Below are 7,824 nucleotides of genomic sequence, written 5' to 3' on the forward strand. Positions count from 1 at the left end.
CACCCCATGAGAAAATTAAAGTTGAACCTAGCATTGCTATTATCAAAGATCTCCTATTCGATAATGTTGATGGGCATGTTATTCACTTCTGTGAAGATGCTGCTAGAATTGCTAAACCTCATGCTAGAGACAAACATAAGCCTGTTGTCGGCATGCTTGTTGTTTGTGTTAAGATAGGTGATCATTGTTATCATGGTTTATGTGACGTGGGTGATAGTGTTAGTCCAATACCTCGATCATTTTATGATGAAATTAAAGATGAGATTGCACCTATCGAGATGGAATTCATTGATGTTACTATTCAACTTGCCAATAGAGATACTATCTGCCATGTGGGAATTGTTAGAGATGCTGAAGTCTTGTGTGGTAAAACTAAGTATCCTACTGATTTTCTCGTTCTTTCTACCACACAAGATAGCTTTTGTCCCATCATATTTGGTAGACCTTTTCTCAATACTGTCAATGCTCAGATTGATTGTGAGAAACAAACTGTTACTGATGGCTTTGAAGGTGTGTCACATGAATTCATTTTTTCCTAGTTTGGTAGACAACCTCATGAAAAAGAATTGTCTAGTAAGGATGAAATCATTGCTCTAGCTTCTATTGTTGTGCCTCCTACTGATCCTTTAGAGCAATACTTACTTGAACATGAAAAAGATATGCATATGAATGAAAGGAATGAGATAGATAGAGTTATCTTTGAACAACATCCTATCCTTAAGAACAATTTGCCCGTTGAATTACTTGGAGATCCACCTCCACCAAAGGGTGATCATGTGTTTGAGCTTAAACAGTTACCTCATACTCTTAAGTATGCTTATCTTGATGAAAAAGAGATATATCCTATTATTATTAGTGCTAACCTTTCAGAGCATGAAGAAAAGAAAGTATTGAGAACTCTGAGGAAGCACCGTGTTGCTATTGGATATACTCTTGATGATCTTAAGGGCATTAGTCCCACACTATGCCAGCATAAAATTAAAACTGATCATGATTCCAAACCAGTTGCCGATCATCAATGAAGATTAAATCCTAATATGAAGATGTTGTAAGAAAAAAAATACTAAAGCTCCTAGAAGCAGGTATTATCTATCATGTTGCTCATAGTGATTGGGTAAGTCCGGTGCATTGCGTCCCTAAGAAGGGAGGTATTACCGTTGTCCCTAATGATAAAGATGAACTGATCCCACAGAGAATTGTTACTGGCTATAGGATGGTAATTGATTTTAGGAAATTGAATAAAGCCACTAGGAAAGATCATTACCCTTTGCATTTTATTGACCAAATGCTAGAAAGATTGTCTAAACACACACGCTTTTTCTTTCTATATGGTTATTCTGGTTTCTCCCAAATACCTGTTGCACAATCTGATCAGGAGAAAACCACTTTTACCTGCCCTTTCGGTACCTTTTCTTATAGATGTATGCCTTTTGGTCTATGTAATGCACATGCTAGCTTTGAAAGAGGTATGATGGCTATATTCTCTGACTTTTTTGAAAAGATTGTTGAGGTTTTCATGGATGGTTTCTCCATTTACGGATCTTCTTTTTATGATTGCTTGAGCAACCTTGATCGAGTTTTGTAGAGATGTAAAGATACCAACCTTGTCTTGAATTGGGAGAAGTGCCACTTTATGGTTAATGAAGGCATCGTCTTAGGACATAAAATTTCTAAAAGAGGTATTGAAGTCTATAAGGCTAAAGTTGATGCGATCGAGAAAATGCCATACCCTACCTACATTAAAGGTATAAGAAGTTTCCTTGGTCATGTCGGTTTCTATAGAAGGTTCATTAAAGACTTCTCTAAGATTTCTAGGCCTCTTACCAATATCTTACAAAAATATATTCCTTTTGTTTTTGATGATGATTGTGAGGAAGCATTTGAAATACTTAAGAAGGCCTTGATAACTGCACCTATTGTTCAACCACCTGATTGGAACCTACCTTTTGAAATTATGTGTGATGCTAGTGATTATGTTGTTTGTGTTGTTCTAGGACAAAGAGTTGATAAGAAATTGAATGTTATTCATTATGCTAGTAGAACTCTAGGCAGGGCCCAAACAGTCGTGTTTGCATGTGATAAGTTCAGATCTTATATTGTTGATTCTAAGGTTACTATTCACACTGATCATGCTGCTATTAAGTATCTCATGGAAAAGAAAGATGCTAAACCTAGACTTATTAGATGGGTTCTCTTGCTACAAGAATTTGATTTGCATGTTGTTGATAGGAAGGGTGCTGAGAACCCCGTAGCAGATAACTTGTCTAGGTTGGAGAATGTTCTTGATGAACCACAACCTATTGATGATAGCTTTCGTGATGAACAACTGAATGTCATCAATGCTTCACGTAGTACACCTTGGTATGCTAATTATGCGAATTATATTGTTGCTAAATATATACCACCTAGTTTCACATACCAACAAAAGAATAAATTCTTCTTTGATTTGAGACATTACTTTTGGGATGATCCTCACCTTTATAAAGAAGGACTAGATGGTGTTATTAGATGTTGTGTACCTAAGCATGAGCAGGGACAGATCCTACAGAAGTGTCACTCCGAGGCTTACGGAGGACACCATGTGGGAGATAGAACTGCACACAAGGTATTGCAATCCGGTTTTAATTGGCCTACTCTCTTCAAGGATGCTCGTAAGTTTGTCTTGTCTTGTGATGAATGTCAAAGAATAGGTAATATCAGTAAACGTCAGGAAATGCCTATGAACTATTCACTTGTCATTGAACCATTTGATGTTTGGGGTTTTGATTATATCGGACCTTTTCCAAAGTCCAACGGGTATACTCATATCCTAGTTGCTGTTGATTACATTACTAAGTGAGTAGAAGCTATCCCAACTAGTAGTGTTGATCATAACACCTCTATTAGGATGCTTAAAGATGTTATTTTCCCTAGATTTGGAGTCCCTAGATATTTAGTGACTGATGGTGGTTCACATTTTATTCACGGTGTTTTCCGTAAAACGCTTGCTAAGTATGATGTCAACCATAGAATTGCATCTCCTTATCATCCTTAGTCTAGTGGTCAAGTAGAGTTAAGTAATAGAGAAATTAAACTAATTCTGCAAAAGACTATTAATAGGTCTAGAAACAATTGGTCTAAGAAACTTGATGATGCATTGTGGGATTATAGAACTGCTTATAAGAATCCCATGGGCATGTCTCCATACAAAATGGTTTACGGTAAAGCATGTCATTTACCTCTTGACCTAGAGCATAAGGCTTATTGGGCAATCAAAGAGCTCAACTTTGATTTCAAACTTGCTGGTGAGAAGAGGTTATTCGATATTAGCTCACTTGATGAATGGAGAACTCAGGCATATGAAAATGCCAAGTGGTTTAAAGAAGAAGTTAAGAGGTGGCATGATAAAAGGATACAAAAATGTGAGTTCAATGAAGGTGATTATCTCTTGCTGTACAATTCTCGTTTAAGATTTTTTGCAGGCAAGCTTCTCTCTAAATGGGAAGGTCCTTACATTGTCGAGGAAGTATATCGTTCCGCTGCCATCAAAATCAACAACTCGAAAGGTAATTTTTCGAGAGTTGTGAATGGGCAAAGAATCAAGCATTATACCTCAGGTACTCCCATAAATGTCGAAAACAATATAATTAATACCATAACTCCGGAGGTATGTGATTCGGTAAGTAAACCGAGTCCAAAACTTTTCCAATAGAAATTTTTCTCCATTTTGGAATATTTAGAAAAAAAAGTAGTTCGGAAAGCGCACGAGATTTCTCGTTCTTCTTTTGCTTGTTGGGAGCTTTCCCGTGTAAATAGTTTTCTTTTTCTTTGGGTCAAGGTAGAAGACCATGATTAAAATGATTAGTGGCTCTCATATGCATTTTTGTTTATCTATCAGAGAATCCATATTACTTTGTCTTCTCCTCTGAGTTTGCTTGTAGATTCCAGCTTAGTCCAATGCACGAACACTCTTATTATTATTCACATCATTCGATCGTGCAAGTGAAAGGCAATAATGACGATATATGATGAAGTGACTGAGCCTCGAAAAGCTGGTATGAACTCGACCTATTTTGTTTTTGTAAATATGACTAGCTCATTGTTCCTAATTAAGCATTGTTATGAGAGAAACATGTTTGCAATGACAACTTAGAGATCATAGTTTCTAATGCCATGCTTAATTAGCTAGGAGCTTATAATGGTTTGCCTTGGATGCCAACATGAATTTCAAAATGATTATAATGTAGTATGATGGGATGGTATCCTCCTTTGAATGATTCAAGTGGCTTGACTTGGCACATGTTCATGCATGTAGTTGAAACAAAATCAACATAGCCTCTACGATATTCATGTTTATGGTGATTTATATCCTACTCATGCTTGCACTCAACATTGGTTAATTTCAATTCATATTGATGACTGTTGTCGCTCTCTAGTTGGTCGCTTCCGAGTCTTTTGCTAGCCTTCACTTGTACTAAGCGGGAATACTGCTTGTGCATCCACTTCCTTAAACCCAAAGTTGTTCCATATGAGTCCACCATACCTACCTATGTGCGGTATCTACCTGGAGTTCCAAGTAAATTTGCTTGTGCCACTCTCTAAATCTTCAAATAATAATCTATTTTGTATGCCCGAACCGCTCATGTGGTGACAAGGGGCGATCAGTATCTTCCATGCTAGGCGTGTTATCCTCGATACGTGTTTATTCACTATCACTCACGAGAAAGGGGCCGGTAATCGGAATGCCCATTTCCATGCTCAAATTAAACCGAAAATATAATGGCAAACAAAACTCCCCCTGGATTGTTGTTGGTATGGACGGCACCCGAGGATTCGGCTAGTCGTGGAGTGTGATTGATCGGTGGCGGGGGAGTCAAAACTTTACTATTCTGTTTGGGAACCTCCTGTAATATGCGTGGCATGGAGGATGGTGAAAACTCTTGGTCATCGCGTTGACAATGAAAGCATGCCATCCAAAATTATTTATCTCTGTTTTAAAAGCTTGAGCTCTGGCACCTCTGCAAATCAATGCTTCCCTCTGCGAAGGGCCTATCTATTTACATTACTGTTGAGTCATCCTCTTCTTATAAAAGGCACCAATTAGAGAGCACCTCCGTCATTTTTATGCTTTGCTATTAATTGATATTGAGTATGACTATGACTGGATCTTCTTTGCCATGAATTACAATGTTCAGTCAGCCCTTGGTCTTTGAAGGTGCTCTGCATTTATGTTTTGCGGTCTCAGAAAGGGCTAGCGAGATACCATCTGTTCGTATTGAATCATGATTGTTTTGACTGAAGTGTTGACGTTTGAAACTTATCATTATTGCTCGCTAGTTGATTATGCCATTGAGATGAGTACACCATGAGACCTAAATGTTATTGTTTGTGTTTACCTTATGATCTTTTTGAAAATCCAAATATGAGTTAGACATTATTACAACAACAAGATCAAACAGAGTTTGTAAAAGTTTTTCTTTTGTCTCTTTCAGTTTGTCAACTGAATTGCTTGAGGACAAGCAAGGCTTTAAGCTTGGGGGAGTTGATACGTCTCCATCGTATCTACTTTTCCAAACTATTTTGCCCTTGTTTTGGACTGTAATTTGCATGATTTGAGCAGTTTTCAGCACAATTGCCATGGTGTTGTTTTTGGGCAGAAATAAAAGTTCTCGGAATGACCTGGAAAATTACGATGATTTTTTGTGGAATACATAAAAAAATACTAGCGCAAGAATTACCAGAAGACACGGAGCCATGAGCCCACAAGCCCAGGAGGCGCCCCCCAAGGCCACGCCTGGCAGGCTTGTGGGGCCCACGTGGCTCCGCAGCCTCCAACTCCAACTCTATATAGTCTCTTTTGTCCCAAAAAATTCACGGGAAAGCTTTTGGGAATAAACACCGCCGCCACGAGGCGGAACTTGAGCGAAACCAATCTAGAGCTCCGGCAGGGTCGTCCTGCCGGGGAAACTTCCCTCCCGAAGGGGGAACTCGTCGCCATCGTCATCACCAACACTCCTCTCATCAGATGGGACTCATCTCCATCAACATCTTCATCAACACCATCTCATCTCCAAACCCTAGTTCATCTCTTGTAACCAATCTCCGTCTCGCGACTCCGATTGGTACTTGTAAGGTTGCTAGTGGTGTTAATTACTCTTTGTAGTTGATGCTAGTTGGATTATGATACGTCTCCATCGTATCTACTTTTCCAAACTCTTTTGCCCTTGTTTTGGACTCTAATTTGCATGATTTGAATGGAACTAACCCGGACTGATGCTGTTTTCAGCAGAATTGCCATGGTGTTGTTTTTGTGCAGAAATGAAAGTTCTCGGAACGTCCTAAAATTTTTTGGAGAATATTTCTAGAAAATACGAAAAATACCTGCGCAAAGATCCACCGGAGGGGACGGGCCAGTGGGCCACAAGCCATGTAGCCGCGGCCTCCCCCCTCGCCGCGGCTACCAAGCTTGTGGGGACCATGTGGCTCTGCCACCCCCAATTCCAGCGCTATTTATTCCCTTTCGTCCCGAAAAAATCAAGAGAGAAGAGTTCATCGCGTTTCACGATCCAAAGGCGCCGTCACATCCCATTCTTGCCCTGGAGGGCAGATCTGGAGTCCGTTTTGGGCTCCGGATCAAGGAGATCGTCGCCATCGTCATCATTAACCTTCTTCCCTCTCCAATTCCATGAAGCTCTTCATCGTTCATGAGTAATCTATTCGTAGGCTCGCTAGGCGACGATGAGTAGGATGAGATCTATCATGTAATCGAGTTAGTTTTGACGAGGATTGATCCCTAGTATCCACTATGTTCTGAGATTGATGTTGCTACTACTTTGCCATGCTTAATTCTTGTCACTAGGGCCCGAGTGCTATGATTTCAGATCTGAAATAATTATGTTGTCACCAATATATGTGTGTTTTAGATCCGATCTTGCAAGTTGTAGTTACCTACTATGTGTTATGATCCGGCAACCCCGGAGTGACAATAACCGGAACCACTCCCGGTGATGACCATAGTTTGAGGAGTTCATGTGTTCACCAAGTGCTAATGCGTTGGTCCGGCTCTTTATTAAAAGGAGAACCTTAATATCCCGTAGTATCCATTTGGACCCCGCTGCCACGGGAGGGATGGTCAATAGATGTCATGCAAGTTCTTTTCCCTAAGCACGTATGACTACACATGGAATGCATGCCTACATCACATTGACGAACGGGAGCTAGCCACATATCTCTTCGTGTTATAACTGTTGCATGATGAAAGTCATCCAACAAATCACCGATCCATTGCCTACGAGTTTGTCCCACTGCTGTTGTTACTTCCTTTGCTCTGTTGCTGTTACTACTGTTGTTGCTACTGTTACTTGTTGCTACTTTTACTTGCTTTGTCCTGCTGCTGCTACCACTACTGTTGCTACTACTGTTACTTGATGTTGCTGTTACTTGCTACTTCTGCTACTTTTCTACTGCTATCACTATTGTTGTTCCTTGCCACTCTTGTTACTCGTTACACTGCTAATACCTCCTACAATACTTTTCTGGCGCCATTGATACTTCAGTTAGGAATAATCTGCCGTCAACATATTCTTTCCTAGCACCGTTGCTATCATACTACCTTTGCTGCTTATATCCTACTTGCAGATACTAATCTTTCAGGTGTGGTTGAGCCAACAACTCAACTGCTAATACTGGAGAATATCCTTTCACTTCCATCGTGTCGAACCAACAAATTTGGGTTGAATACTCTACCCTCGAAAACTGTTGCGATCCCACACGTTGGTGGGTCATTGCAAGACAATTGCTAATTGTTGAGCAACTTGAAGCAGCTCTTTTCTGGCTCCGTTGTCG

The sequence above is a fragment of the Hordeum vulgare genome, chromosome 3H (assembly GCF_904849725.1).
Source record: "Hordeum vulgare subsp. vulgare chromosome 3H, MorexV3_pseudomolecules_assembly, whole genome shotgun sequence".
Lineage (NCBI taxonomy): Eukaryota > Viridiplantae > Streptophyta > Magnoliopsida > Poales > Poaceae > Hordeum > Hordeum vulgare.